Here is a 26,261-nt window from a genome sequence, read left to right on the forward strand (position 1 = left end):
TGTCAGATTAGAAAAACAACTACACACCCAAGACAAGCATTTTTATCTCTCTCTACATCTCTTATCCCAACATGTGCTGCCATCAGCACCAGCACCAGAACTTTCTTGAAAGGATTATTAGGAGCTTTTACTGTCTACTGGCTTTCACTGGAGGTCAGTGGAAGAAATAGATCTATGGAATTTCTGTGGTTTTTTAAAGAATGATTAGTGAAAACTTGTTCTCTCATATTCTAAATGTCACATACACAACGATTTTACAAGACATATTTATCTTAGGACTTTCAGACTGGAAATGATCTCATTCTCCTGTGAAATAGAAGAGAAGACTGAGACTGGGAAGGGCGGCAATGAAAGAATTAGGAAAGATCATCAAGGGTGGGGAAGTGTCATTAGAGACTAAGGCCAAGATTACCCACATCCTCATATTCCTGGTTACTATGTACAGGTGAAAAAGCTGGAGAGTAAAGGAGGCTGATAGGAAAAAACTGAATCGTTGAAATATGGTGTTGGAGGAGAGCTCTACTGACACTCTGGACTGCCAGACAGACGAACAAGTGGGTCCCAGGCCAAATTAAGCCAGAAGCAAAAATGATAAAACTAAGGCTGTTCTACTTCGGGCACATCATGAGAAGGCAGCATTCTTGGAAGAGACGATGATGCTGGGAAAAGAAGAACTCAGCAGGAAAAGAGGAAGATCAGCTATGAGATGGACTGACTCCATAAAGGAAGCTGTAAGCACGAGTCTACAGGAGCTGCGTAGGGCTGTTGAGGACAAGACACTGTGGACATCACTCATTCATAGGGTCACCAGGAGTCAGAGCTGAATTGATGGCACATAACAACAACAATAAAATAGAATGCATTTTTACTAAATAACGAAGGTTATATAATTCATGAGATTTGGTTATTGGCCATGGTTGCTAGGAAGCTCAATGCTCTGTTTCTCTCCTTATCATCATTTCTTCACTCCCTACTTTTTGTTCGCACTCTTTCTCTCCTTCTCTCACTCAGTGAGTTGCCTTCAGAAGTTTGATCTTACTTGCTCTTTTCTTGTAAGCTGCCTCTGTGAAAATAAGTCAGGCTGTGTATAAATAAGGAATAAAAATAAGTAAAAGTAATTTCAAGATTTATAAAGCAAAGGAAAGGGAATTCGTATATTTGTGCTTTGTTACCTACAATAGTTTGGTGAGGTTCCAACGCTGGGCATAAATCTGGGCAAAGCAATTACAAGTCCCTCCTGTAAAAGACCACGTTTTGCTATCGTTCTGCATCTCTGCCTACGTGTTAGAGGATCAGGGTTGAGAGAATTCGTGGATCCAGGAATGATGGACCAGAAAGAAGACCAGAAAGGCTTTTTATTTCCCTGTTTTCATGCTATGATGTGGAGAGATTCAAGACCAAAGGACAAACGGTATTTTATTTGATTGAAACCTATTTCTAAGGGCCTTCCAGGCCCCTACCCACAGTTTTAAAAGTTTATTATGTAGAATAAAAAAAAAACAATATACAAAAGCCTTCAAAATTTCCCTTCAAGTACTCGCTACTCCATTCTTTTAGACAAAAGTGCAAGTCCTGACGACCGTGCTGCTGGTTCTCGGCTGTTCTGGAAGCGCAGGAGGCCCACTGCACCCAGAGGTCTGGTCTACGATGCTCTCTCTCAGGACTGACCGTTTCCTCATCTGGGAACCCTCTGTCGTGGCTCACTCAGGAAAGGTGAAGGAAAGAAGTAGCCGGTGTGGCCTCAGAGCCACACCACAGTGTCGGTCACATTACTGGCCAGCCTCTCACCTCCCTCATTCTGGGCCCTGAGGCAGGTCACAGGTCAACCTGCCATACCTGGGCTCAGGTGGAGCTCCAGATTCCCTTAAGGGGCCTCTCACAGGCTGTGCAACTCCACATCTCTCCTCCAGGGAGGCCCAGGCGCTGCGGAGACAGCACCCTACCTTGGGCTCATCCCTTTGGAAAGAGTGCCTATTCAAACAAGCAGCTTCCCGGGTGACATATACCACATGTGCCTGATTGCCCTGAGCTTGGCAGCATTTCCAGCATTAGGGTTGCTGGGGGAATCGTATATCCACCCCCTTCCACTTTCCTCTGCAAAACCAGAACAAGATGCAAGGAGACAACAGTTTTGAACTCTTATCTGATGTAAGACTCGGTAAGAACAGGCAAATTCCCTGCCTAGAGGAAGAAGACTTGTGACCTAACCTTGCATTTGCTCCAGGGCTGAAAGGTACAGAACAGTAGAAACAAGCTCATTTTGTGGGAGAAGGAGTCCTGGATCTTCTGGACACAAATGAAAGTAGAAAGAGTGGGCACATAGCAAAGGAAAACATGGGCTGTCTCCTTATGCATGCTCTTTTCCATGACTGGCAGCTGTTACTTTTGAGCTCTTCATCGATCCTGCCATGAAGCTGGAGACAGGGCCCCTCTGGAAGCTCTGTAGAACTTACCTTGTCTGCACAACACTTTGAAAGGCACAAAGTCCTCACCGGCCCTTAGGTTTCCAATCTGGTTCCCTTGCTCCTTGAGACGTGGCCAGAATGTGTCTACTAGGACACCTCTATGATCTTATCTTCCCATGACTTTTCTGTCTTGTTTCTGTTAATTTATTTTGTTTTTGTAATGAAGCCACAGGGCCACAGATAATCCAAAGGAGTGAAAACATTCAAGAGTTGTATTAGTTTCCCAGGGCTGCTGTGACAAATTGCACAAACTGGGTGGCTCACCGACAGACGTTTACTGTCCCAGAGCTCTGGGGGTCAGAGTCAAGGCAAGGCTGGTTCCTTCTGAGGATGGTGAGGGAGAAGCTGACCCACGCCTCTCCCCAAGGAGCTGGTGGTTTGCTGGCCATCTGTGGTGTTCCTTGGCGGTGGAAGCATCACCCTGATCTCTGCCTAATGTTCACATGGTGTTTTCTGTGTGTATGTATCTGTGTCCAAAATGTCTCCTTTTTCTAAGGACACCAGTCATATTGGATCAGGGGCCCAGTCTGACCTCATCTTAACTGATTACATCTGCACTGACCCTATGTCCTAATGAGGTCACAGGCAGAGAGCATGGGGATTAGCACTTCAACATTTGAATTCTGAGGGAATGTGATTCCACTCATAACAGTTGTTTTGGCCTATTTTTAACTTTAATATAGAAGATTAAAAGAAAAAACAAGTAAAAGTAAGTTTGTGGTCCTGATCTCAAAGAAACATTAGGAAGCCTGTACAATTTTTTAAAAAATTGGCTCATAGCCTGACTGTAAGGGAAAGAAGATAAATTCACCCTTCCTCTGACATTCTCTGGCTCACTAAAATCAGGGGATTTGCTCGGGGATCATCCAGCAACCTTGAGGACACCAGCACCCCAAATGAGTTCCTGTGAAAGGTCTCCGTTTTCCATATGTGATATACTTTGTTCTTATTGATCATATTCCTAGAGTTCCATTTTTCACATGCAAATATGAGAATGCAGACAAGAACTGGTATTTTCTCTCTGTCAGTAGCAGAAATTTCCAGAAGGAGATTTACCTTGCATCTTTGACAGACAGATCCATTGAAAAATATCTTCCAAAAAATTAAAGGAATATTCTCTTTTTTCTGTACTAGAGGCCAATAAAGAAAGAAGTGGGACTTTAATGTATGTGAAAAAATATTAAGAAACTTTATTTGTGGCACAGATAGTTGTATTGCCTTAAGATACACATATTAAGATAATATGTCACAGAAATCAGAGTAGAAGCAGCCAGCACTAAAAATACGAGAACATTTTCAATTTAAGAACTATCATGGCCTCCAAGCAAAGGCTTTCAGGAAAACTATTAAAAGTCTATTATTTCCTTAGTTGCTATATTCTCAAATATATATTTATAAAGTAAATCTCAGAGGGCAGGTCTATTTTATCATCAAAGCATTTCTTATCTACTCATCTGAGGAGATGCAAATAATATTTATTACATGTTCCTCTGCAGATGGAAAAATTCTATACAAAAGAGATAAATATTCTCCGCCCTATGGAAGTGTACATTTTCTGTGTTTTCGAGCTTTGATAGATAACATCCAAGCCAGGGCTTAACCACCTAAGTGGACTTGATAGAAATAAAGCCAGTCTTATTGTGGCCAAAGTCATGCTCCAAGGAATCCATGATTGTACTTAAACAAACATCTTAAGCAGCTATCAGCTCTGAAGACAGCAGAGGAAGGGGATCAGGGGCCCAGGAGGCAGGTGCTGATCCGACCTCCGCAGCTTCCAGTGTGAGCATTAGATCAGACCTTTTCTTCTCTGAGCCGCTTCTTCAAACGAGGAAAAGACACAACGGATCACGCTGCAGGCCATGCCAAGTTCGCAGTCCATTGTGTGGTGAGGCTGGCTTTAATTTTTAACTTGTTTTTAGGTTTTTCCTTTAACAACACACCATTTTCTTATGTTTTTCAGATATGGAGCCAAAATGTTATGAATTAGAGCCAATAGTTTCTGTTTAGTTGCTGATTTATTTTAAGGAGAAACAGACCAAGGGCAATTCTTATACTTAAGACATTAGAGCTCATGAGGAAATAGATTTTCAAAGTGACTTCTTGGTTTTATTTTTCTCCTAAAAAGGTGAATGGCAGCTTGGGGTGGCTAACAGACACCATGGCCAGTCAGCTCTGTCGGGGCAGAATCCCTTAAGACGCCTCATCCTGTAAACGTCTCAGAAAGAAAATCTCATCCCGAGTCCAAAGGAACGTGTCTGGGGGTGTCGTGATTCTCAGGTCAGCGGGTCTCCTGACTCTTCCCTTTGGTGCACTGGAATTACACGCACGATAAACGGGCTGGCCATGCCTCTACCTCCGTGCAACAAAGCAGGTCGCTCTGGAAACAGTTTCCTCACTTGAGTATCACAAAAACCTCCCCAACTGATAAACCTTCCAAGTTCACCTCTGAACGGAGAGCGCCGTGCTTGCTTCAGCACTTCACTTGGCATTGGAACTCCTCGTTACCGACTTAAAAACAGGAGGATCAGGGAAAACGGAAGCGGATTCAGGAATGCAGAACCTGATAAACACCATCGGGAAACCGGAGCGAGAAGGGAGGGAACAATGGCTGTTTCTCCCCCATCACCTCGTGGTAACCTCAAGTGGAAAGTGGACGTGATTGTCTGAGAAACTCTCCCCAAGGGCAAACCCCCTGCACGATGCCTGGCTATTCCCAAGGCAAAGTAAGCTCCACCCAGCTGCCTGCATCATTTCCATTTTTTTTCACTGAAGGTGGCAGCCTTCACTTCACAGTTTACAAATAGTAGGTTCTAAATAGACCTTGGGTAGAGGGGTGTGGGAATGGAAAACTTATACATGAATTAATAGTTTGAGACGATCTCTGAGGTTGATTTCGAGTAATTTTGCAATTGTGTACGAAAAAATGGATGTCGAATCCTTTTTAAACAAAATGTATTTGAAAGACATTAAAACACTAGTGAATATAAGGGAAGCTGAACTGTTCGGTGGATTACATTTGTCTTTTAATCCACTTTGTCCTCTGTATGAAATTGGCATAAGGACATCTGCCAATATTTTAAAGGCTTCTGCTGGTGCCTGAATTATATTTTTAAATTAGACCCTAAAGCTGCATTCTAATGCATTACTTTCATTTACTAAAGTATGCACACAGTCTCATTCTACTCCCACGACGTCCTTTATTTAATCAGTCTGAGAGCAGTACAAACCATCTCCAGCTCCACATGAATCTCTGCCAGATACTGCCGACTTTTACAGTTCACCTCTCCAGCAATACACGACCTTCTTGAAGGAAAAGAAAATAGATATGTAATTGAACAAGAGATGGGAAGGGACAGAAAAATCCCTTCCAATAATCAGTAAAATGTATGCAAATCTGACTCCTTGCATCTTATGTGACTTGTGCCGTAGAAAATGCTGCAATAAACAACTTTAGCCTTTGTTTATAAAGATAAGCCCAGTGATTTATATATTTGACACAAAATTGAAGGTCAAGGGTCAGAAAATCAATCCACTATTTGTTATTTTTACAAAGGGAAAGGTATTGTATATACTCTAACGGCAAATAGTGGCTGTGACACAGGAGGCTTACCTTTGAACCTACTTTACAGAAAAAGTAGTTGGTTTGGATCTTGGCTTCGGTGTGCAGACAGAAGACAAGTTGGAGATCCAGGAAAGAGACTGGAATCTCCCAAAGGGGAGAAATGCAGAGCTTCGGGAGGAAAAAAAAATTGTGGAGTGCTGGACTTGAACTCAGGAGGACTCTATTCTCTCAATAGATGTTCATTGTTCATCCTGGTGGCTCGGACAGTGGGAAGTACATGGCAGTTGGGTCTAGAAGAATAGGATTCAAGTCCTTAAGTAGCTATTTCTCAACTGTGGGAGCCTGGAAATGAATGGACCCTCACTGAGTCTCAGTTCCCCCGTCTATAAATTCCATACAAAAGTGGAGACCAAACCTCCATCACAGCCTTTTGTAAGGATTAAATGAAACTGTGACTGAAAAGCATCTGACAGGGCTGTTATGTATGGGTTTTTGGTAAACGTTAAATCCTGACTTAGGATATTCTAGGGTATGCTGAAGTAACAAACCTCCCCACTTCTCTGTGGCTTAACACAGCAGGAGTTTTTTTCTTCCTCACGCTAGGTGTGCTGAAAGGGTTGGCAGGGGGTAGGGAGGTGAAGAAGAGACTCCACTCACCTGTTGGGAGCAGCACTCCTTAGTCACTGCAGCAGAGAAAGAACATGACAGGATCACATCAAGCTTTTTGTTATCTCAGGCCAGAAATGGCACATATCACCTTTGCTCACATTTTATGGGTAAGATAAAGTCATTTGGCTCTGCCTAACAGCCAGGAGGTCACAACAGATTGAGGAGGAAGATAAAATATTTAGTGAGCATTTTCTCAGCCATCGATGTCTTTCTCCCAACAAGAACGCCTTTTAATACTCTTCACACAAAAACCATATTTAAAGGCAGTCTTAAAAACAAAGTACATTTACTAAATAATATATAACATTTTTCATAATTTAGGTATCACTGGCACAATACTAGCAGTTCATCATCAAATAATGAATTTGACTAAATTGTGTCATCATAATTTCAGCCCAAAGAACTATCAGCTGTATCCATCACCTACAATACAACTTAATTCTTAGCTGTTTTGTCAGCTCAATGGATAACAAAAGTTAGATTTCCATTAGGTTTTCTGAAAATATGAAAATAGCCTCTCACAACTCCTTTGCCAATTTTTGATATTCCAAGGGTTGCAGGGACCCCAGGCTGGGAAGATTGACGCTAATCATGTGGGGGTGACCCCAGCCAGCTGATGTGTGTGACTCACTTCTCTGACTTGGTCGTCATCTCCACATCCTAAAATAAGGTACTTGCGCTATATTGTCAAGGGACCATTCAAGCTCTAATATCAAACCATGCTACAGTTATTTCTTAATAAGAATTTTTGTCTGGAATGTATAATGCTGATGGAACTTCCCCTGCTTTCTGCCAAGTGCATTTGATTCCATAGGGACCTAGGAGATCTCTTGCCTATTTCCTGCCCGATTAACCACCTCTCTTGTTATTTACAATGGGTCAAGCAGAGTGTGTTTAGATGAAATGATGCTCACAAAGTCTTTCGAAACAATGTTCGATACTGTTGACAGCAAACATAGCCATTCTTTGCCTTCAACATACTCAAATATTTCAAGACATGTTTGGCTTCTCTTTAGGACACTTCTCTCCTTTAAATGAAAATCTATGGTTTAAATGTTTTCTGATTATCATAAGAGGAAATCATTCAACTTTCTCAAGGATTTGGAGCACGCATTTAAGTCAACCAACACTTCCTAAGAATTCACTGTCTCAGCCTCCTGCTAACACAGGGATAAGGAAGTAAATAAGATAAGTTTTTCCCTCAAGGAGGACACTGTCTACTCTGAAGAAGAAAGATTGGTAAAAAAGAATTACCATACAGCATGATGCATGTGAAGATAAGGGGAAGAAAATACCGATACGTCTTCTCTGAAAATGGGAACTTTCATAATCTACTGGAGCACAGGGCTGCAGTTTATGAGCACTGCTAGTGAAGAAATATGTGATGAGGATCGGTTCACCATCATCCCACTCCACTGTAACTGATCATGTCAGTGACACTTGACCACATTTCAGGCTGGAGAGGAATCTCCGGGTGATTCTCTACATTCTCCTTAAAATCACTATAAAGCAGATATTTGGGATTTTTAGAATAAAATGTGTGTCACTAATGCTAATTTTCCCAAGAATAATTCAGAGATTCTTGGGGGAATATTTTGACTTTCAAATTGTCTTCTTTTCTTCGTATGCTAGCTTACTTATTTTTCTTCCTTATCTCACACCTCTGATTTTTGCAGATTTCTTCATTCCTTGCATTTTTCTTGCTTTACCCTGCCTATTCCCATAGTGCCTCTTATTCCTTAGATGAATTTCCTCTTTCAGGATCTCTTTAGATCACCTTGCATTCTAAATATCATCTAAATATTCCAAATGAGTTTTGCCCTGATATTTCAAAGAGTCAAGAGTGAAAGTTAGCAGGCACTTCTTTGCTTGCTATGAGCTTTCTAAAACACACGTGCAGTTATTAGGGTCAGGGATGTTTCACCAGACATAACATGTATCCCTGGAATGTCCATCCAGGTGCCAGAAAATTGCAGGCCAGTAGGAAAATGGTGTAATCTGTGATTCCATCTGGCCCATGAATTTCCAGTGGCCTTGCTTATAGATTGTCAGAACTGTTCATTAAGTTTGTTGTGAAACCAAAGGCTTAATATCTGTAATTTAGAGGGTTCAATAGGCAGTTAAATTGAGTGAAACTATTTTTGAATGACTACTGCAGTTTCAGAGAAATAGCCGACATTGCAGCTCAGAAGAGCCACATTTGAGGCAGCACCAGGAATTTAAAATTATTTATAGGCCCTTTAGAAAAGGGCTTTGCTATGCTAACTTGAGAAACTTTTTTCCTCCTTTTTGATTGTTTTTTCTTGACAAAAGCTAGAGTGCTGACAAAAGGAAATATTTCTAATGCAGATAGGTTATCAGCCACAACCACATAACTTTAAATGGCTTCAAAAGGGCAAAGGTTGATTGTGTTTTCTGTTTTTGTCTTTCTCTGTCTGATCTGTGGTTATCTTAAAATGCACACACCACACACCGTGGTGAAAATGTGTTTGCATGTAATATGTGCTGAAGGGTGACTGTGATGTGCTGAATGGGTGGCGAAAATGGAAGTCCTTATGGAGGTCTTTTCATGCCCATCATTTATAAGTAATACCTTAGACATTTACCAATAATGGGGATTGTTATCCACTCATAAAATAAAAGAGAAGGTTCCTGGACTCAAAATATGATACCAACAGCAGATGGAAATATGACATTTGTTCTGGTGCTTGAAATGAAAAGATGATGCAGACACCAGGGTGATGCTCAAGAACAAATGGGTGTCAGCATGTGCCATCTCAAGGAGGGAGCACCAAGAGTGGTGGATCCTCATGGGCTCTGATGTCCCTAGCCAAGCAACTCAAAGGGTTTCCAGAGAGGCTCTGGAACATATATCTACATTTTGCACAGGGGCACTGGGAACTCATTTTTTAAGGGCTAGACAAATTTTTATCTACTGATAACCAAGAGGATTCTGATGTGTATGGCAAACACTGCTATTCCTTCCCCAAATCTCTCTCCTTCTTCCTCCAAGACTCAACACTGATTTTCTTTAGAGCAGCAGAGTTCCAGGCTAACAGTACAAAAAAATTGCACTCTACTTCTCTACTGCTGGGGAGACACACTTATGGAAAAAGAGATGTAACTACAAGTCAGCTGGGGATTTCTGGGAAAGTTTTGCTTTCCTGGAACAGATACCATCCCTTTTTTCTGTCACTTTTATCATCTTCCTTCCCGGAATGAGGGCATGAGCTGGAGATAGAGCATTCCTTTTGTGATCAAGAGGCAATCAGGAAGATAAAAGCCGCACACTCATGCTAATAGAGCAGAAAGAGAGAAGGAGCCTAGGACATTAATGACAGGGTAGACTTTCTCTTATGAAAGAAAAATGTAAAGCCAACACCACTAATTGCATTATTGAGAGCCTCAGTTAGGTCTCAGATGCAAAAATATTTTTAGGAATTACAAGAATATGCAGTTTCTATGGAGCATTTCCAACACATAATGCAAGTAAACAAGCAAATGAATAAACTGAAAGCAAAACACAAAAACCCCGACCAAAACTGTTCCATATGTCAAAGTGCGAGTAGCCATTTTTGATAAGTGAAAAGATATAAATTGTGCTTAAACTATAATTACAAAGGGATACTGTTCAATGATTTTCTTTATTTCAATGTATTAAATTTTGACCAGATATTACTGTTTGGTGAATAATAATGGGAATGATGAAATGAATTTAAACCCTGTTCTGCAGTGAATGCTTCCTTATGTAGGGGAGGAAGACATTTCCTCTTCCCAAATGGGGGTTCGTCTGGCCGGAGAATGAATTAAATTCACATGAGACAGAATAGCAAGAGAAAATTAAACAAAGCTTTATGAGGAACCATGGCCCGGGGCCTTTCTTCCCGAAGGAAGAAAGGGCACCGAAGAAGTGGGGTGCACAGAGTGGTTATATACCCCCAAACAGGGTGTTTCACATGTAATTGAAATGTCCCTCCCACAATAGTCACAAGATTGCCCTGTTGGCACAGCACTTGATGGACACAGCAGGTAGTGGTCTGCTATCTCGGAGGGCGTAGCAGGAGGCAAGTCTATTGTCTTGAGCTGGGTGGTCACAGGTGAGTACAGCAATCAGTTCCTAGCCTAAGGAAAGATGCTTAATCCTTACAGAAATGCCAAGGTTGGGAGGGGGAGGGAAGTCAGTTACAGGAGGTTACCAGACTAGCACAATAAAATGCAGATTTAAGTCCTTGCCTTTGGTATTGATTGAGTTTCTAGAGAGAAGGTCATCTCCTTTCTTCTTCCTGGTACAGAGAGGGAGGCACCTTTACAGATAGAGATTTACCCCACAAATGTAAATGTGTCCTAACAAAGGGCAAGTTCCATTCCTCAGAGCCTCCTTCCCTGTTCCAGTTTATCAAAAGCAATCAGCCTCAAATAATCCTGATGTCAAAGAGACATATCTTGGGGTGGCCAATTTCAGACCCCTACACTTACAATTATGTAAGAAAATGAACTTGGGGATATTTTCATATTTTCTAATCACTCGTGCAATTTCCCTTTTGGATTCTTTTCACTGAGGCCTACAGTTTTATAAATCATTGTCGGTGATTATCAGATCCCTCAATTTTATTGTGTCCCAACCCATCACCTCTTCCTTGGGTGTTCTTCAATTTCTACCCATCCTTCAAATGACTGGCTTAAAAGAACACAACTAGAGTCATTAAAAATGTTTTTCCTGACCAAAGCACTCTCCTGACATTTCTGTACAAGTTTCACAAGAGGGCCAGGGTAAGAGGACACTTACAAATGAAAAGAATAATCTAGTAATGCACCATGATCTATGCTAAAAGTATGCTATTAATGACATAGGATTTGAAAGCAGTGAAAGGTTTCTGTGGTTGAGCAAAACTTTTCAGTAAAGGAGTATTTAAATAAAGCTTATAGGTGTGAGGGGAGTAACTGAATAGAAGACACAGTTTTCTAGGCAGAAGGAAACAGTGCCAGCAAAGAGAGGGTGCATGTCAGTGTAGGGGAGGAAGACATTTCCTCTTCCCAAAGGTGGCTTCATCTGGCCGGAGAATGAATTAAATTCACATGAGACAGAATAGCAAGAGAAAATTAAACAAAGCTTTATGAGGAACCATGGCCCTGGGCCTTTCTGCCCGAAGGAAGAAAGGGCACTGAAGAAGTGGGGTGCACATAGTGGTTATATACCCCCCAAACAGGGTGTTTCACATATGATTGAAATGTCCCTTTTACAATAGTCCCGAGGCTGCTCTGTCAGCACAGCTCTTGATGGAAACGGCAGATAGGTCTGCTGTCCCAGTGAGCACCGTGGGGTGGCAGGTGTGTTGCCTCGGGCTGGGGGGGGGGGGGGGGTCACAGAAGAGCCCCAAAATTGGTTCCCCGCCTAAAAAAAGATGCATAACCCAAAAAAAAACACAAAAGTGGGAGGGGGAGGGAAGTCAGTTACAGGAGGTTACCACAGAAGCACAATAAAATGCAGATTTAAGTCCTTGCCTTTGGTATTGATTAAGAGTTTCTAGAGAGAAGGTCATCTCCTTTCTTCTTCCTGGTACAGAGAGGGAGCCATCTTTACAGATAGAGATTTACCCCACAAATGTAAACGTATCTTAACAAAGGGAAAGTTCCATTCCTCAGAGCCTCCTTCCCTGTTCCAGTTTATCAAAAGCAATCAGCCTCAAATAATCCTGATGCCAAAGAGACATATCTTGGGGTGGCCAATTCCAGGTCCCCACATCAGACACACCTAGGCACCTAGGTTTCAGGGAAACACTAGGGGAGCCTGGAATTTCACCCCCACCAGCAATAAGGCAGTGGTCCACTCTCACTTTGGTAGTCTCAGGGGGACCTAGTGCAGAGTCAAGACTTCCACCACCACCTGCGTGAGAAAGGTCCTTACCCACCCACAGTGTCATTGGAGACCAAGTGGGCAAGACCAATGGGGTGCCCTTCCTCCTTCCAGCCACAGAGACCTAGTGAGAAAATAAACTCTCATTCTTACCCAGTGGTAACAAGGAGGCTCTCCACACTGGGTGCCAACCAAAGCCGAGTGGACAACCTGCACTTTCACATCCACCTGACAATGAGGAGGCGGAGTCACCTTCACCAACCATAATTCTGTAAGAGAAAGTCTGCTAAAAACTAAGTCAAAAAAGATTGAGAGTCTTGAACGACAATGTCCAGAATGTCCAGGATTCAACAGAAAATCGTTTATTATGCTAAGAACTAAGATCTCAAACTGAATGAATAAAAGGCAATCATAAGACACAAACACCAAGATGACACAGGTATTAGAATTACCTGACAAGCATTTTAAAGCAACTATCATAAAAATGCTTCATTGAGCAATTATGCAAACAGTTAAATACAAATATAGAAAAATCTCAGCAAAGAAATAGATGATAAAGAAGAGGTAAATGGAAATTATAGCACTAAAAAACTTCAATAGCCGATATAAAAATGCAATAGACGGGTACAACAGCTCACTGGAGAGGACAGATGAATCAGTGATCTTGAAGGTAGACAACACATATTACTCAAATCTAACAACAGACAACAAAATAGACTAGAAAAAAATGATCACAGTCTCAAGGATATGTGCGACTGTAACAAAAGGTCAAATATTCGTAGAACTGACAGAGTATTCAAAAAGATAATAGCTGAAAAATTCTCAAATATAGAAATAAACATTAACCTACAGTTTCAAGAGGCTGAACAAACCACAAATGGGATAAACCTAAAGAAATCCACACCAAAACACACAATGATTAAACTTCTGGCAACTGAAGGCAAAGAAGAAACTCTTTGAAATTCACAGTAGAAAATGGCATGTGACCTACAGGGTAAAAATCAATTCCAATGGGAGTGGAGTTCTCAGCATGAACTATGGAGGCCAGGAAGAAATGGCACAGCATTTTTCAAGTGCTTAAAGAAAAGAACTGTCAACTTAGTAGTCTATATCCAATGAAAATATCCGTCAGGAATGAAGGGAAAAATAAGATATTCTCAGACTAAAAAAAATCAGAGGACTTACCACCAGCAAACCTACTCTAAAAGAGTGGCTACAAGAAATACTCTAACAAATGGAAAGCATGTGATAAAAGGAGTTATCTTGGAGCATCAGAAAGGAAAAACATTAGAAAGACTAAATATATGGGTAAATGTAATAGAACTCCCTCCTCCTCTGGAACTCCTAAATTATGCATGAAAATTTAAGCTATATATGTAAAGGAAATATTTAAGACAATTATTATAAAGAGGAGATGGTAAATGGAGTTTAAAGGAGGTCAGAGTTCTATACTTTGCTCAAACTAGTAAAATGTTAGCACTAGCAGACTGTGATAACTTATGGTTACGAGTGACCATTAAACTTAGAGTGACCACAACTGAGAGTGAACATTAAAAACACTATGAAAATTTACATATACTCAAAAACACTACAAATGAAAATGGAATTCTAAAATATGTTCAAGTAACTCACAGGAAGGCAGGGAAAAAGAAAATAGAGATGTGAAAGCAGAGAGAACAAACAGCAAAATGAAACAAATTTAAAAAAATCAATCATTACATTAAATGTAAATAGTCTAAATACAGCAATTGAAAGACAGAGAATGGCAAAATAGTTTTAAAAAATCAAACAAGAACACAACAAAAAACCTCGCCTAACTGTATGCTGTTTCTAAGAAACTAACTTTGAAAAATTGATTTTGCTATGTTAAATGTAAAAGGATGAAAAGAGATACCATTAATTAAAAGAAATCAGGAGTGGTTATATTAACATCAGATAGAATAGACATTAAAGTAAATTATCAGATATAGAGAGCAACATTCTATCTGATCAGAGAGTCTTATGGAATGCATGTGTGTGTCCCCCTCAAAATTCATTTGTTGGAACTCTAATTCTAAAAGTGATGACATTTGGAGAAGGCACCATTAAGAGGTAATTAGGTCACCATGGTGAAGTCTTCATGATGGGATTAGTGCCCATAAAGAAGAGGCGAGAGAGTTTGGTCTTCTTTATGCTCTCCATCACATGAGGAGAGAACGGGGTGTCTGCCAACAAGGAAGAGGGCTCTCAACAGAAACAGAATTGGCTGGCACCCGGATCTTGGACTTCCCAGCCTCGAGAACTGTAAGAAATAAAATTCTGTTCTGTAAGCTACCCACTCTATGGTAATTTATTATACCAACTAGAGTAGACTAAGACAAAGGATCAATCCACCAAGAAGACATAGAATCTAAATGTATCTGCACCAAACAAAAACCTCCCAAATAGCGTGATATAACTGAAAGGAGAAATAGACAAATCAACAATTCAAGTAAGATAATTCAACACCATTCACTCAATAATTGACCAAAAAAAAACACTAAACAGAAAATCAGCAAGGATATAGACAACTTAATAACATCATCAACCACCAGAATCAAATTGAGATTTATGAACACTCCACCCAACTATAGCAGAATATACATTCTTTTTTTTTTTTTCTTAAAGATTGGCACCTGGGCTAACAACTGTTGCCGATCTTTGTTTTTGTTTTTGTTTTTTTCCTGCTTTGTCTCCCCAAACCCCCGCTGTACACCGTTGTATATCTTAGTTGCAGGTCCTTCTAGTTGTGGGATTTGGGATGCTGCCTCAACATGGCCTGACGAGTGGTGCCATGTCTGCACCCAGGATCTGAACCCTGGGCTGCCACAGCGGAGCATGCAAACTTAACCACTCGGCCACGGAGCCAGCCCCTATACATTCTTTTGAAGTACCCACAGAGCATATACAAAGACAGGAAATGTGCACTGGGCCATAAAATAAAACTCAATAAATTTAAAATAATTGAAATCACAGAGTGTGTTCTCTGACTATAATGGAACCAAACTAGACATGAATTATGGAAATACAACAGAAGAATCTCCATGTGCTCAGAAATTAAACAGTACCCTTTAAATAATCCATATGTCAAAGAGGAAGTTTCAAGGCAAATAAAATAATGCAAGGAGATGAGTGAAAATGAAAATACAGGATATGGAAATTTGTGGGATGCAGCTAAAGCAGGGCTGAGAGGGAAATTTATAATTCTAAAAGCTTTTATTAGAAAAAAGAATGTCTTAAATAAATAATCTAAGCTCCTCCATGTAAAAACTAGAAAAAGAATGGCAAAATAAACTCAAGGCAAGCAGAAGGAAGTAACAAAAATAAACTAGAATCAATGAAAGTGAAAACAGAAACACGGGACAGAAAACAGATACACAAAACTGAAACAGAGAAAATTTATGAAATAAAAATCTAGTTCTTTAAAAGATCAATAAAATTGACGTATCTCTAGCTAGTCTGACAAAGAAAACAAGAGAGAAGACACACATTACTACTATTAGGAATAAATTACGAGATATCACTAGAGACTCTGTACACATCAAAAAGTTATTAAGGGGATATTATAGACAACTCTACACACATAAATCTGGTAAATTAGATGAAATATATCAATTTTGAAAAGTACAAATTATCCCAACTTTTCCAATGTGAAAGTGATAATTTGAATAGCCCTATAATTAATAAGGAAGTTGAATACATAAGTTGAAACCTTCCAAAACAGAAATTCCTAGGCCCAGACGGTTACTGGAGAATTCTACTGGAAGTTTTAAAAATCAACATCAATTCTACACAAAATAGAAGAGGGAGGAATACTTCCTACTCACTCTACAAAGCCAGTATTATCCTGACCCAAAACCAGACACAGACAGTACAAAAAAGAAAACTACAGGACAATATCCCTCATAAATACAGAGGCAAAAATTCTTAACAAAATATTAGCAAACATATTGCACAATATGCAAAAAGAATTAAATATATTACCAAGTGGGTCTTATTTCAAAGAAGGCAAGCAATTCAATATTTGAAAAATCTATCAACATAATCCACCATATTAACAAGCTAAGAAGAAAAATCAAATGATTATATCAAACAGTGCAGAAAAAGCATTTTACAAAATAATACACCCATGCATGATTGAAAAAAGGAAAAACTTTCAGGAAACTAGGAATACAGGGAACTTGCTCAACTCATGAAAGAACACCAACAAGAAACCTACAGCAAACATGTTTTATGGTGAGACTGAATGTTCTGCCCCTAAGACTGGAAAAAAGGCATTCTCACCACTATTATGCAAAATACTACTGGAAACGCTAGCTGGTGAAAGAAAGAAAGAAAAGGAAATAAAAGGCATACACATCAGAAAAGATGTAATAAAACTGTTCCTATTTGTTGGGGCTGGCCCTATATCCTAGTGGTTAAGTTTGGTGCATTCTGCTTCAGCAGCCCGGGTTCAGTTCATGGGCACTGACCTATGCCACTCAGTGGTGGCCATGCTGTGGTGGCGACCCGCATACAAAATAGAGGAACATGGCACAGATGTTAGCTCAGGGTGAATCTACTTCAGCAAAAAAATGTCCCAATTTGCAGCTGACATAATGATCTCCATAGAAAATCCCAAGTGATCTACAAAAACTCCTAGGACTAATAAGTGATTTTAACAATGTCACATGATAGAAGAGGAACATACAAAAATCAGTGTATTTCAACATACTAGCAATGGAAACGTGAAAATTACAAATACAACATCATTTATAATCTCTCAAAGAGCATCAAATACTTAAGCGTCAGAGAACAAAATACGCACAGGACTTGTAAGCTGAAACTATAAAATCCTAACAAAAGAAAAAGAATCCAAATACACGAGGAGACATACTATGCTCATGAATGGGAAGACTTGACAACAAAGTTGTCAGTTTTCCTCAAATGGACATAAAAGCCCAATGCAATTCCTATCACAACCCCAGCAAGATTTCTTGTAGATGTAGCCATAATTATTCCAAAGTTATTTAGAAGAATAAAGGAACTAGAATAGTTAAAAGAATTCTATAAAAGAAGAGTAAATTGAGAGGAAGCACTCTACCTAATTTCAAGACTCATTATATAGTTACAATAATCAAGACACATGGTATTGCTGGAGGGTAGACATAAAGACCAATGGAACAGAATAAAGAAGGTAAAAACAGCCCCACACGAGTAAAGCTAAGTAATTTTTGACAAAAATGCAAAAGCAGTTCAATGAAGGAAGAATATACTTTTAATAAATGGTGCTAGAGCAAGTGGATATCTTTAGGCAAAATAAATAAATAAATAAATAAAATAATGACAAGAAACTTGATTTAAACCTTGTTATACAAAATAGATCATAGATTAAATGCTAAACACAAAACTCTGAATCTTTAGTGGATAACGTGGGAGGAAATCTTTAGGACCTAGGGCTTGGCAAAGTATTCTTGAACATGACACCAAAAACACAAAGAGAAAATGGATAAATTGAGCTTATCAAAATTAAAAGTATTTGTTCTGTGAAAGACTAAAGGGGACAAAAAGGCAAGCCACAGACTGGGAGAAAATACGTGCAAACCATCTATCTGACAAAGGCATCATATCTGGACTATCTTAAGAACTCTCAAAAACTCAACAGAGGAAAAACAAAAGCAATTCAATTAGAAAATGAACAAGAAACATGAAGGTAACTGTCACCGATGGCAAATGATCTTATTAAAAGATGTTTAACGTCCTGGGAACAACACAAGCCGTTAGGTAAATGAAAACTAAAGCCATGAAGAGATATCACTACACACCTGTTAGAACAAATAAAACAAAAAATAATGACAATGTCAAATGCTGACAAGGATATAGAAAACTGAATCTTTCATATTGCTGGTGGGAAGATAAAACGATACAGCCACTCTGGAAAATAGTTAGCCTTTTTATTTTATGTCTTTATAAAACCAATCATATAATTACCATTTGAATCAGTAATTTCAATAGTGGATATTTGTTCCAGAGAAGTAAAAACTTATGTCTGCACAAAAACCTGATCATTATTGTTCATAGTAGATTTATTTGTAATAGCCTAAATTAGGAAACAACCCAAAAGTCCTTCAATGAAAGGTGAATGGTTGGGGTTGGCCCCATGGCTGAGTGGTTAAGTTCACATGCTACCCTTTGGAGGCCCAGGGTTTGCTGATTTGGGTCCTGGGTGTGGACCTACACACTGTTCATCAAGCCATAGTGTGGTGGCATCCACACAGAACTACAGTTACTTACAACTAGGATACACAGCTATGTCCTGGGGCTTTGGCAAGAAAAGCAAAGAAGAATATTGGCAACAGATGTTAGCTCAAGGCCAATCTTCCTCACCAAAAAAGCATACCTTTTAAAAAAGAAAAAAGGTGATTGGTTAAATAAATGTGGTATATCCATACAATGGAATACTACTCAGCAATAAAAAGGAGGTGATTATTTAAACACATGTTAAGTTGAATGGATCTCAAGGGTGTTATGCTCAGTGAAAAACCCAATCTTAAGAGGTCATATATGTTGTGATTCTATTTATATTATCAAAACGACAAAAGAACAGAGATGGGAAACTGCTTGTGGGTTTAGAGATTGTGCATGTGGTAAAGAGGGGATGGGGATATGACTCCAGTCATGGATCTCTTACTGATAGGGATATATTCCAAGAAATGCGTGGTTAGGCATTTTCATCATGCAACCATCACAGAGTGTACTTACACAATCCTAGATAGTATGGCCTACTACACACTCAGGCTATGTGGTCCTAATCCTATGGGACCACTGTCATTTATGCAGTCAGTTGTTGACCAAAACATTGTCACGTGGTGCATGAGTGTATAAAGGGGTAAAGGGAGATCTCTGTGGTGATGGAATAGTTCTGTATCTTGATTGTGGTATTAGTGACGCAAATCTACATGCATGGATAAAATGACATAACACTGCATACACACATTGTGCCTATGTCAAATTCTATCTTGGTTATTGTACTACAACCATGCAAGATATAAGCATTGAGTGAAGGGTACACAGGATCTCTCTGTACCAAGTTGGCACCTTCCTCTGAATCTATGATTATTTCCAAATAAAAATCTTGTAAAAGGGGGGTGTTGTTGGCTCATGAACAATAGAATGGATACATTGATATGTTCTAATGCAGGAAATAGATTTCCCCTCTATCCTCTTACAGACAGGCTGTCATAGATGCACAGATTTGTGAGCTCGTTGTGACTTGACCTGAATGGAGCATGGACCTTCACGCTTGGGTGCATTGGAACCACGGCCAGATGTACAGCTCAGATTGTTGAGTCTTTCTGACTACCCAAAAGGTGCCTGTGGGAGTTGAGCTGCTGTCAACAAATAACTCCAGACTGCCTGGTCCAATGCCACCTGGGCTGCTGTGGCATCCATCACCGCTTTGTTTTAGCTGGGGTTTTACTCAGATTTCTCATTTTTTTTCAATTTAACTCAATACATAGTTTTTGAGCACCGACTATCCTAGGCCAAGCACTGTGTAAGGCACTGCATGCCCTGTGGCCACTTGCAGAAAGAACACAGTTCTTAATAGGGGACACTGACTCTGGTTTCATCTCAGATTGACAGCCTCCTATTTGATTGGAATTTATCCAGGAGCCAGCCCATTCCTCGCAAACAACACAAAACAAGTAAGTTAACTGAATCTGCTTAAGGATCGGCAATAAGCCATGACTCATAACACGTTTGTGTAGGGTTTTCACTTTTATCACAGGTAAGATTCTTCACAAAAAATAAAATTTAAAAAACAGAAAAACGTGCATTGCTTTTGACCTATTAATAGTTCAGAAAGTCTATCCTAAGGAAACTCTTCAAAATATGAGATCAAACTATATGCAAGATGTTCACCATTAACATTACAATATAAAAAACGAATACCCACAAAGAGAATTGTAACATAAATTATGGCACATTCCCAATTATGGAGACTATGTAACAATATACTAAAGCATTGAATGAAAAAATGAGGACTTTTTATATACTTTATAATCGGATCTATATTTTTTTGAAAAATAAGAAAAAGCCTGGAAGGAACACATTAAATCTGACCCTGTTTTCTATTAACAGTGGTGGAATCATGAGCCCACTCACCCCTTCTCTATTCTTTCTTACCTGTTATTAATCATGAAGCTAATACACAATATTATGATATAAATTTAAACATAGTTAAAATTAGATCTCTTTTCATTACCATCCCTCAGTCTATTCCTATCTCTTGCCAAACACGCATCCCAGAGGGAGCTGCTATCAATTTGGTGTGCTTGTTCATCATGTCTCCTTGTATGCATCTTAAAACGTATTGTCTTGTGTGTTTACATAAGTGGCATTATGTTATATGCATTGTTTTGTTTCTTGTTGTCTGCATTCAACATTTGACTTAGAGGTCATCCTATGCCGATGTATATCTTTATGTGTACATCTACCTCATTACTTTTGTTGTCAAGTCATATCCCATAGTAGGTTTTTTAACCATCTTTCCATTGATGAACATTTTAGTTGCCTTCATTGTTTGCTATTACAAAATTTTGCAATAGACATTGAAGTCTAAATCTCCCTTGTTCACAAATGTCCTGTAATGTGGTTATATTAATTTTATAAGGAAAAACACATTGCAAAACAGAACTATTTGATTACATTAACAAAAAGGAAATCAATCATGCATTTCATAAAGCATTAGAGGAAAAAACGTACTTTGGACGGGAAATTCTAATTATTGTATATTAAATAAAAACCCAAATAAATGACTCTCAAGTGTTTTCAATATTCTTTAAGTATATTTTAATTTAAATTTTGAAAACAATGTTTATGCAAAGATAATGCATAATTATCAAATCTTTCAGTAGTAAAATTAACCCAGAGATATGTCTTTGCTAAGAAATTTTAAAAAAACTTGTATTATTTTCCTCTTTGAACCCTAGTAATGCCGATTTTGACTGTTTGTTATTTTGGATTTCAGTCACTCTATTGTATTTGCAGAGACAGAAAAATCTATCTAATTATTGGGTATCAAAAGGGCTATATTTCAGTCTTCTAAGCTCCTGCCATCTTAAGTTTTCTAGAGCTAAATTAATTTTATAATTAACTTTTCCTTTTCCTCTACTGACTAACTGTAGGAGATACTCCCCAACTAAGATTAATAACCATTTGGGGGAATTTTTAATTATTCTTTTATATAATGACACAAATCATAATCTGGTGATAAACATGTTTATTTAACATAAAAGAAGAAAATTGGAACATAAGTATTATATTGTACCAGGAATAAATGAACACACACACACATGCACATATAGTCCCTTGCAGGTTAGCACATCGATAAGACAGCCTATTGCATGAGTTAACAGACATCTAATGAAATAAGAAAGCTCAAAACTAGCTAACTATGGGAAAATGAAAATTTAAACCTAAACTCAGAGATAATGATATTGCTTGACTTTCAATCTAAACTAAGTAAAAAGGTCTAAAAAGTCTAAACTGAAAGACAAGGGAATTGCACAAAATCTGTCACAGATTCTTCTCCATCCCACATTTTATTGCTTTTGTTTACGTTCTCATCTAATCTTCCCTGGACAATGACAATCACCTTTGGACAGATACCATTGCCCCTGCTTCCCGCCACTAGAAATGGATGTGTACAGCAAATTCCTTCACATGACCTATCTAAAATGCAATTCCGATCATCTGCTCAAATCACAGCAGAGGTGGCCCAAGGCTTTCGGTAGATACTCCGCGCCTCTTAACAGGATCACAAGGTCTTGCCGAATCCCAGCAGCCGAGTCCCTAGCCCCAAGTCACTAGTCTTCCTCCTGCCTGCTGCCTTGCAGGTTATGCGCCCCAAGCATGGATCTGCTTGTAGTTTTCCACACTCCGTGCTTCGTCCTCTTTTTATTTCACTCAAACACTCTCCAGCTGGAATGCCCTTCTCTGTCCTGCCTTGGCCTAAGGAGATCCTCTTCATCCCTCAGGACTCGTCACAGCCTCCAGGAAGACCTCCCTGACCCTGCCCTTCAGGCTGAGTTAAGTGCTCCCCTCAGCAATTGCATGTGCATAGCTCTAGCGCTGGTCCGCAACATTATTTTATACTCTATGTCTCTCTGATCTTCTGCCCGTTGAGCTATTGTAATTCCTTGTATTTAAGCCTTCTAACAAGTGTCTGGCATCCAGTTATAACTCAAAATATATTTTGACTAAATAAATAGATGAATGAATGCATAATGAATGGATGGGCTGGCTAAACACAGATGCTAGAGCTTTTTCACCTGTTTTTGTTTTTTCCAAAGGTTGCAAATCTTTTCAGACCCGGCTCAGGTTGTCTGTGCCCCCAGAGAGATCCCAGACTGTGCCAGTCCACAAACGTGGACCTCTTCTGAATTTAGCTTCCGCTTTGAGTCTGTGCCAATTCAGCCTCTATCTGCAGGAGCCAATTCAGGCTTCAGGAATTGTGTGTGCTGGTTCTTGAACTATTGGTAGTGTGAAACTAGCCATCGTGGGAGTATTTACACCATGGAAATTGGCAAACTCTAAAAGTGAGGGTTTGTTTTTCGTTTTGGAGCGCCAACTCGTACAGCTCCCAGTGCGCCACTCTGCGTGTGTGTACATATATGCATACATCATTTTACTTTCACTCTAGGTGTATTTTCTCACCTAACAATATTATAAGTCCTAAACGACAAGAAACCTATTTTTTCTGTTTATGTAAATAAAACATTATATGCTTATTTATTCATAGAATATGCCTCATCTACTTCCAAAATGTGTTGTCTGGATGAAATATTGGCTTCAAAAATCTAAATGTAAAATAAAAGTGAAAATAATGTGAGAGCAAGAGAAAATCTATGTCACAAACATTCCAATTCACATAACTACAGTGACTAAGTATTAAATATTAGCTCTGTGCTTTATATGAGCCAAAAGACAAAAGGGCAGTTTTCGTTTCGCTTTATTATCTGCTTCTAAATAGTGACTAAAAGGATAATGTAAATTGACATTGTACAGAAGCATAATAAAAAGTTATTTTTAATTCATATTGGCCATGCATAATATTTTATACCTTATTTTTACTCCGTCTTCACAACAACAGAGGTAATTCTTATTAGCATCTAGTGACAAAGAAGGCATTGAAGCTCAGAGAGGTTATGTGCCTTTTCTGAAGTTCATCCAGGGCTGGTCAATGTGTCATCATGACTCTGACCCCTTGTTCCCAGCCCCTATGTTCTACTGTTCCCCTTGGCTACCCGCAGTGTCTATCATGAAAATTTTATAAACCAGACAAAAATATCTTCTGCAGGGTGCTTCTTTACAAAATCACCCTAAAAGAGTAGAGGTCGTGAGTTTCAGCGGTAACTCAGGGAAGATAGATCTGCCAGGCCCCGGGAATGAGATCCACGTGCATAGCTGTCCCAGGATCTCATCTGACAGGAGGACTGGCCTTCGCGGCTCTGGAGACATCGTTCCTAACAGCAACTTCCTCAAATGCTAATCACCCAGCTGCACTTTCTGCACCAAAGTGAGAGAGAGCACAAGGCTCAAACCTTGATGGCCATTTGAAGGCCAGTTCACAGGTTTGGGTTAAGAACAAAACAAAGACACATTATTTCTATACAGGTCAAATCTACTCATGTTAAGAAGGGCTCAGTGTAATGGATAATTTGACCCTAATAAGGTTTCATTTTCATTTGATTGTTTTGAGTCTCTCACTGCTTTCCTGTACAACACCACCAGTGGAAACGGCCAAGCTTACCAGCACAGAATTTGGTGCTGGCTCCTTAAAGCTCTTGCCCAAATGATTAACAGATACCTACATGCAGTTAATCTCAACACGAACACTAAGTTTTTCCTGTCTATCCCATGCCATACAAGGTGCTGAGCAAAAAAGATTCAGTCTCTGTTCTTCAGAACTCAAGTCTTATCAGAGAGAGAGAACCACAAAAAAAAAATTAGCTGCAGTGTGGAAAGAGCTACAGCAGGTGCGTATTCAGGATGCTATGGTAGCCCAGGGGGAGGAGGTGTCAACAGGGGGTGGGGGAGAGGAAGGCAGGTGTTGTATGGGGACACTGGGAGACTCTGATGAGACTTCACTGAAGGGAGATTCAAAACTTGCCCTCTACTTTATCGTTTTCTGGATATAAATATTCTTCTGATGATTGCTAGTAATGTGAACTGGAAGAAAGAGTTTGTGCAACAATAAACTTAATTCTCGTGTCGTAATAAAAGATACAAAGTGATGTGCGCATTAAAAAGGTGCAAGTAAAAATTTATGGTCTTTTGTGTAGACTCCGTGATCCTGGAGGGAATGGGAGGCAGCTTCCTGGCGGGTGCAGGCTTGAGCTGGGTCTAAAGCATATCATATCAAGGCATGCAAGTTACTGAAGAGCCAGGGTAATGTCGTGCCCTAAAATAACCTGGAAAGATGAATAACCAAATGATAAACATGGAATTAAGATAAAGGCATTGCTGCAAAGGCTGAAATGGCGATGATAAGCACAATGCCAACAAAATGTTCCATATCAAGGACATCAAAGATACCTGTTTGCTAGTCATCTACTTGGAGTTTCAAGTCATGTACAATCTGTGGTCCATGATCTCTGCCACCAACTCCAAATCTCCTGTCCGGAATTCCAGGTGATGGACAAGCTTTCCTCTCTTCTCTTAACGCATCACATCCATCATATTTTTTGGATGTGTATCAAGTTATTATGCACCTCATTCTTTCCTGAGCACAGGGATGCGGCTCGAGTGTTCCCAGAGCCAAACACAGTGCCTGGAACATAGTGGGCACTGGGTAGGTTTTGTGGTTCGAATGCTGTAGAATGGTGCTTATTAGGTTTGCTAAAATTCACAAAATTATTTGCTGGTGCCCATCACCCCATCCTGGCATCCTTAACGAACCACTAGGGATGGCAGAATGTGGCCCAGAACCATACATGAAGGTTCCTTGACTAAATTAAGTGACTGCATGAAAGAAGCCCTTCATGCTTAACAGTGACTGTACCAACTGGCCAGCAGTGTGTCACAATCTATGAAGAACCCTCGGGAGTGCCAAGATGCTCTCTTGTCTCCACAGTAGGTGTAGAGAGACTTGCCTGACAAGTTAGACACTTAACACGGCAGAGCCAGGTCTTCTGCCCCTAGAGGTGGTAGGAGAAGTGTACTACTACGTGCTCGGAGCATTGAGCAGAAACCACTCAGATTCAGAGTCATGAGTTTCCTCCTCCCTGAGTCCTCCTCCCAAGCCACTTACGCCTCCACGCCAGGAAGCCCAGTCCCACTCCTCACGCCCTGTAACTGCCCTCCTTGCTCCTGGAACTTGCCAGAGGGTGTTGGCATTGGGCCTGCCTTTAGGCATCCTGAGTGGGGCTGTTGAAGACCTACATTAGCTGGGCTGGGTCCATTTGACAATCACGCAGGCCAAACTGGCACCTGCGATCTGAGTCACTGCCTTTTAACCGTTTATTCAGTGGTGACAGTGACAGCTAAATAGTGGAGAGGAAGGGCCCTTTCTCTGTGAGTTCCGGTAACGTAATGCTTTAGTGAAAAGGCAAGAGCATTATTAACAGGGGTGGCACTGAGAGAGGAGGGGGCGCCCGTATTGGAGACCACAGGACGAGCACACAACCAGGTCTCGCTTCTCTTTTGTCTC

This window comes from Equus quagga, chromosome 5 (genome assembly GCF_021613505.1).
Source record: "Equus quagga isolate Etosha38 chromosome 5, UCLA_HA_Equagga_1.0, whole genome shotgun sequence".
Classification (NCBI taxonomy): Eukaryota; Metazoa; Chordata; class Mammalia; order Perissodactyla; family Equidae; genus Equus; species Equus quagga.